Below are 6,358 nucleotides of genomic sequence, written 5' to 3' on the forward strand. Positions count from 1 at the left end.
TTATATCCTCCCTCAGCATAGAAGTGATTCTGTTTCTAATCAGCAATGCTACTCTACCCACTCTGCCATTTTCTCTACCCTTCTGTGAACCTTAAAACCTGATATGCTTAGTGCCCACTCTGACTATCTGGCAGTCATTTCTCTGTATTGACTAATATATTGTAGTTTCCAATTTGAATCTGTGCCTACAGTTTATTTAATTTGATCCTTAGACTCCAGGCATTTGTATAAAGAACCTTGAGTCATACTGGTTCTATTTCCAAAGTAAGAATTTATAAAATGTTACATAGATTGACTGCCTCCATTGACTGCCTGCAGATTGTGTGCTTTTTAAACAAAATAGAATGGATCTGCAATTACAATTCTGAAAATGCAAACTTGCCCCGTGGACTTATACATGTGTGTGTGTGTGTGTGTGGGAGAGAGTGTACGTATGTGTGTGTGAGTCTGAGAGTGTGTGTTTGTGTGTGTGCATGCTTGGTAGAGTACATACATGAGTGTGACAGAATATAAGCCTGTGTGTGCGTGAGAGAGAGAGAGAGAGAGAGAGTATAGTGTAGTGAGGTCACCTGTGGTGTGACAAGAACCCAAGGTCCCAGTTGAGGTCATTCTCATGGGTACTGAACTTGACTATTAGCCTCTGCTCAACCACTCTGCATTGTTGCATATCGCAAAGCTCATCTTGGAGGATGTTCACCCGAAGATCCAAGGCTGAGTGTCCCTGACTGCTGAAGTGTTCCCAAACTGTGAGGGAACATCCCTGTCTGGTGATTGTTGCATGGTATCCATTCATCCATTGTTGTTGCATCTGCTTGGTCTTGCCAAAGTACCATGCCTCAGGACCTCCTTGTCTGCAGCGTATGAGATGGACAATGTTGGCTGAGTCCCATGAGTACCTGCTGTATACATGGTGGGTGGTGTCCCCACATGTAATGGTAGAATTCATGTTAACACTCTGACATATCTTGCAGTGGTTGCCATGACAGGGTTGTATGATGTTGTGGTCGATGCTGTCCTGAAGACTGGGCAGTTTGCTGCGAACAATGGTCTGTTTAAGGTTTGGTAATTGTTTAAAGATGAGAAGTGGAGGCGTGGGGAAGGTCTTGGCAAGATGCTCATCCTCATAGATAATGTGTTGCAGGCTGTGAAGAACTTGGCGTAGTTTCTCTGCTCCCAGGAAGTACTGGACAATTATAAATTCCTATTTTGGAAATAGAACCAGTCTGACTCAAGATTGGGATACAGACAGACTCTAACCTCACACCTTTTCATGTATTGCCTGAGCTGAGACGTCACCTTTTTTCATAAAATCTTAAATTATCTCAAGAATGTGACTTTAAAGAAGTTCTGGGATTTACATATTAATGAACCGAAACCTGCAACCCATTCTAAAATAATCAAAGATTTAACAGCAATCTAGGTTTGTTCAATATACCGTATCAGTTGCATGACACTGTGATCTTTTGCTAGAAATTCTTATGATTCTGCTTCACAGAAGGAGCAGCGCTACAAAAGCTAGTACTTCCAAATAAATCTGTTGGACTATAACCTGGTACAGTGTGATTTTAACTTTGTCCACCCCAGTCTAATACCGGCATCTCCATATTATGATCCAGTTAGAGATCCAAATAGAGATCCTTTCCTTGCCCCATTCCTCCACTAAAAAAATGATATTATCAATTTCATATACATCAAATCTTTAAGATACGAATACACATCAGTGTTAGCAATAAGTCAGTTTTCTTAAATTAACAAGTAATTTGTTCATTGCAAAACAAATTTAAGCAAAGATTAAATATGGATTCAGATGTGCATATATGTTAATTATTATTCTTAAAAATTAACACAACCTGCAAGTATTTTGGTCAAAAACTGTGGCACTGGAAAAGCACAGCATGTTAGGCAGCATCCAAGAAGCAGGAGAGTCGACATTTCGGGCATAAGCCCTTCATTCGGGATGTTGGGGGTGGGTGGGGGCTGAGAGATAAATAGTAAAGTGGGGGCGGGGGTGGGGAGAAGGTAGCTGGGAATGCGATAAGCAGAGATTTTCCTGCACATTCAAACACCTCATCTATTGTGTCCGTTGCTCTTGATGTGGTCTCCAACTCATGAAATGTTTCAGGGAACATCTCCAGGACACATGCACCAAACAACCCCACCGCCCTGTGGCCAACCACTTCAACTCCCCCTCCCACTCCACCCAGGACATACAAGTCTTGGGCCTCCTCCACCACCAAATTGAAGCCATCCAATGACTGGAGGAAAAAGGCCTCATCTTCCACCTTGGGACCCTTCAATCCCTCATCTTCCATCTTAGAACCCTTCAACCACATGGTATCAACATCGACTTCACTAGTTTCCAAATCTCCCCTCACTGCCACCTCATCCCAGATCCCAGATCCAACCCTCCAATTCGGCACTGCCCTCTTCACCTGTCCTGCCTGTCCTACATGTCCATCTTCCTTCCCACCTATCCACTCCACCTTTTCCATCGACCTATCACAATCACCCCATCTGTATCTACCTATCACTTTCGCTACTACCTTCCCTCCACCCCCAGCCCCATCGTCCTATATATCTCTTAACCAACACTCCCCCACCCCAATGAAGGGCTTATGCCCAAAATGTCAACTCTCCTGCTCCTTGGATGCTGCCTTACCTGCTGTGCTTTTCCAGCATCACATTTTGCGACTCTGATCTCCAGCATTTGCAGTCCTTACTTTCTCCTCGCCACAAGTATTTTGGCCAATTAACAATTAAAATGGGAAAAACTTATTCACTGATTGACCAAATGCTGGTTAGCAGCATAGGTTATTTTGCCCACAAGCTGTTGGTTTCTTCCAGGATCAGTTATGTCTGGTTGATACCTCTTTTTCTGTGTACAGTATTATAATAAGTCCATGGGTGCAAATTAAGACTTCTCTTTTACAAACTCTTTTCTTGCACTGAATCAGGTCTTATAGGGACATTAATAAGAAGGGTTTCAGAGAAAGGGGGAGGATGAAGGATGTTGCCTCTGTGGCAAGTTCTTGCTGTGTTCAAAACCAATGCTTTTTTACATCCACCAACTGAATCATGTGACCTCCCCCTAGAAATTGTTGCAGACTTGGTCTCATCTCAGCAGCATGTCCTTTGCAAATGTAGTATTGTTGCTACTGTAATCAGCATCCTATCTTGAGAAGTGCTCTTTTCAAAAGGTTCAAGGTATGTTCAGTCAATGCTCTTTTTATATCATAGGTAACACATCTTCATAGCATATTTATGTAACATCTTTTGATTTCCTCAATATTACTTACAGATATTTTTCCTGCCCGCTTTCCGCTTTCCTAATTTCCTCTTCAATTACACCCCAACACTTCTTATATTCCTCTAGTCTTTCTGCAGTATTGAGCTTATGACATGGTCCAGAACTGTGGATCGCACCCTCCAGTAGAGTTGTGAATTGGAATTTTGAAGTTGAGAACTCCAACTGAGAGCTAACAGCTATGTGGTCTCTTTATATCCTTTCTTTTTTTAATAATATATGTGGTTGAACTTGAGGCTTGATTCCTGAGTTTAAAAAATCCAGTGGAAGGTTATTTCTATTTTTAATTTAAAATCTTGCATGGGGGATAAAAGTGCTTCTCCCACCAGCCTGTCCCACCACCATCACCATCAACACTGATTTTGAGGGTTCCTTTCTCTACTAGTTTCTCTCCCCACCATCAAATCACCTAACTCTCCAACTCTCTCAGCTCTGGGTGTATTTCCAAGTCAGGATGATGAATGACTTGGACGGGAAATTGCAGGTAGTAGTATGCCTACGTATCTGTCTTTCTAGATGGTGGTGTCATGGGTTTAGAAGGTACTGTCTAAAGAGTCACATTGATAGTAAGCATCTGAATATTTCTAGAGATGGTTCCAATCAAGTGGGCTGCTTTATCCTGAGTGGTGTCAAGCTTCTTGAGTGTTGTTGGAAATGCACTCACCCAAGCTTGAGAGGAGATTCCATCATCCTCCTGACTTGTGTCTTGTAGATGGTGGACAAGCATTGGGGAGTCATGAGGTGAATTATCCCCTGCAAGATTCCTAGCATCTGACCTTGTAGCCACAATATTTATATGACTAGTCCATTTTAATTCAGTAGTAATCCCAAGGATATTGATAATGCGGGATTAATTGTTGTGATGTCATTGATTGTTGAGGGTAATGGTTAGATTTTCTCTTGTTTGAGATGGTTATTGACTGATATTTGCGTTCGATGAATGTTACTTGTCAGCCCAAACCCTAATGTTGTCCAGGTCTTGTTGCATATGGGCATGAACTGCATCAGTATCTGAGGACTCATGAGTGGTGCTTAACAGTGTACAGTCATCAGCAAACATTCCCACTTCTGACCTTGTGACCTCCCCACAGTTGTGATTGTTTATTTAATCAACATCATGAACCCTTATCCCCTTCTATTTTGTCTGAAAAACCCATAACCTATTTTGTAGAGCTGACATTCCATAAGCCAGATTTCAATGAGTTTAAATGATGAATAAATGAAGCAAGGATAAAATGAGAAAAAATGTTTTTCACACAGTAGAGTATGGAATGCACTGTCTACAAATGTAGTAGAAGTAGGTTCCATTGAAGAATGCAAGAGGCGTTGGACTATTTGGATAACAATGGTGTGCAGGATATGGGGAAAAGGCAGGAAATTGATACTAAATAACCAAAATGAAAGAGGTGCAATGGGCAAAATGGCCTGATTTTGTACCACAATAATTGTGATTTTACGCTCCCCTACTAGCACAAGTGAAGGTGGGGAGGGGTTGGCCCACAAAATCCAACGTTTGGCCTACCCGGTCTATGAAATGTTACAGGGACATGGAGGTGTTGGGATTCTCATTTGCAATCAGTAATTTGCTGATTTTTAGGTGGTTCAAGTCACCCCCAGATCCCTGGTTCTGACACTGGACTTATTTAGGGAAGGTGAACTGAAGAAGGCAGTAGGCTGGTGTTTCAGGGCAAAAGAATCTTTGCATTTATTTAACTATAAAAAGCTAATATACAATATGTGAAATAAAAGGCAAATGTAATAAAACCATGAAATTGACACAATTCTCTTGCCTGAAACATCAATTCTCCTGCTCCTGGGATGCTGTGCTTTTCCAGCACACCACTCTCGACTCTGATCTGCAGTCCTTCTCCCAATTATACAGAGGACAGTAATTAGATACACTATTAAACTGAATCCAGGTTAAACACTATTTGAACTAAACAGCAGGATTTTATCACAGAAACTATTATTAACCTTCCTACCCTTGAGGTTCCCATGCTCTGTAACCACCCACCCACCCCTCCCTACTAGCTGGGTTGGAAACCTTGGGGTCTTGGGAATTAAGCTCACCACTGGGGAAAATTTGTGATTTTGAAGTACGGGTGGCTGTTCCTGCTTGCTATACCTGATGCCTCGATGAGACATTGGATAGTATAGGCCTTCAATCCTTGTTGAGTCTGCTGATGTGGTTGGATTTATTGGGTGAGTACTTGCTTCTTCTTGTTTTCTGGTAGTTTTTGTGAGCTGGTTTTCATGTTAGGATGTGCCTGAGGCCTTGTGGTGTCGGATGGGTCTGTAGTTTTTGGAGGTTGTTGGTGCTCAGGTCTGCGGTCAGTCGCCATTGGTTCCTCTGGGAAGGAACAGGCCTGTATTAGTATGTTTCGGAATGGCCATTGGGATCCCTCTTCCAGAGGTAGCTGCATCAACAGTTCTTGGGGAGAATCACATTGGGATCCCTCTTCCTGAGATGGCTGTGGGGATCACTCTTGGGGCAGTAGCTACCGGGGATCCTTCTGTGGGGATAGCTCCCTCCGGTGAGATCAGGGCCTGCAATTATACTAATTACATGTCTCTTATCTTTGCACAAAATCTGCACTTGTTATTATGATACTGACGTTCCCTTTGAGGTAAATTGGTTTCCTGACATTTTACAGTAGGTGTGAATGTACTTTGAGTAGGTGGAATGTCCGTTATCTCTGTGCATGAATATTGACCGAAGTCAAATGTCTGGTATCTGCTGAGGCTGCATACAGTCTGGGTTGGGGTACCGTTAGCCTTGGTTGATTGTTCTTTTATAGTTGAGGTGTGAATTGGATTTTCAAGCTGAACAATGGTTCTAGGTAGCTATCTCTGTACTGTACATGTGTATTTTCCCTGAACATAGCACAGCTGTCTTTTTACTTTTAAAAGTTAATTTTAAAAGTTCAGGACTTTGGTCCAGTATATCAGAATAGGGGGATTTTTGCTCACTCCTACAGAGGTCACTTAAAGGTCTCCTCTGACCCCTACCATTGTTTTATCCAAGGCAGAAGAAGGCTCTTCTCAACGTTTAAC

This window comes from Chiloscyllium punctatum, chromosome 40 (genome assembly GCF_047496795.1).
Source record: "Chiloscyllium punctatum isolate Juve2018m chromosome 40, sChiPun1.3, whole genome shotgun sequence".
Classification (NCBI taxonomy): domain Eukaryota; kingdom Metazoa; phylum Chordata; class Chondrichthyes; order Orectolobiformes; family Hemiscylliidae; genus Chiloscyllium; species Chiloscyllium punctatum.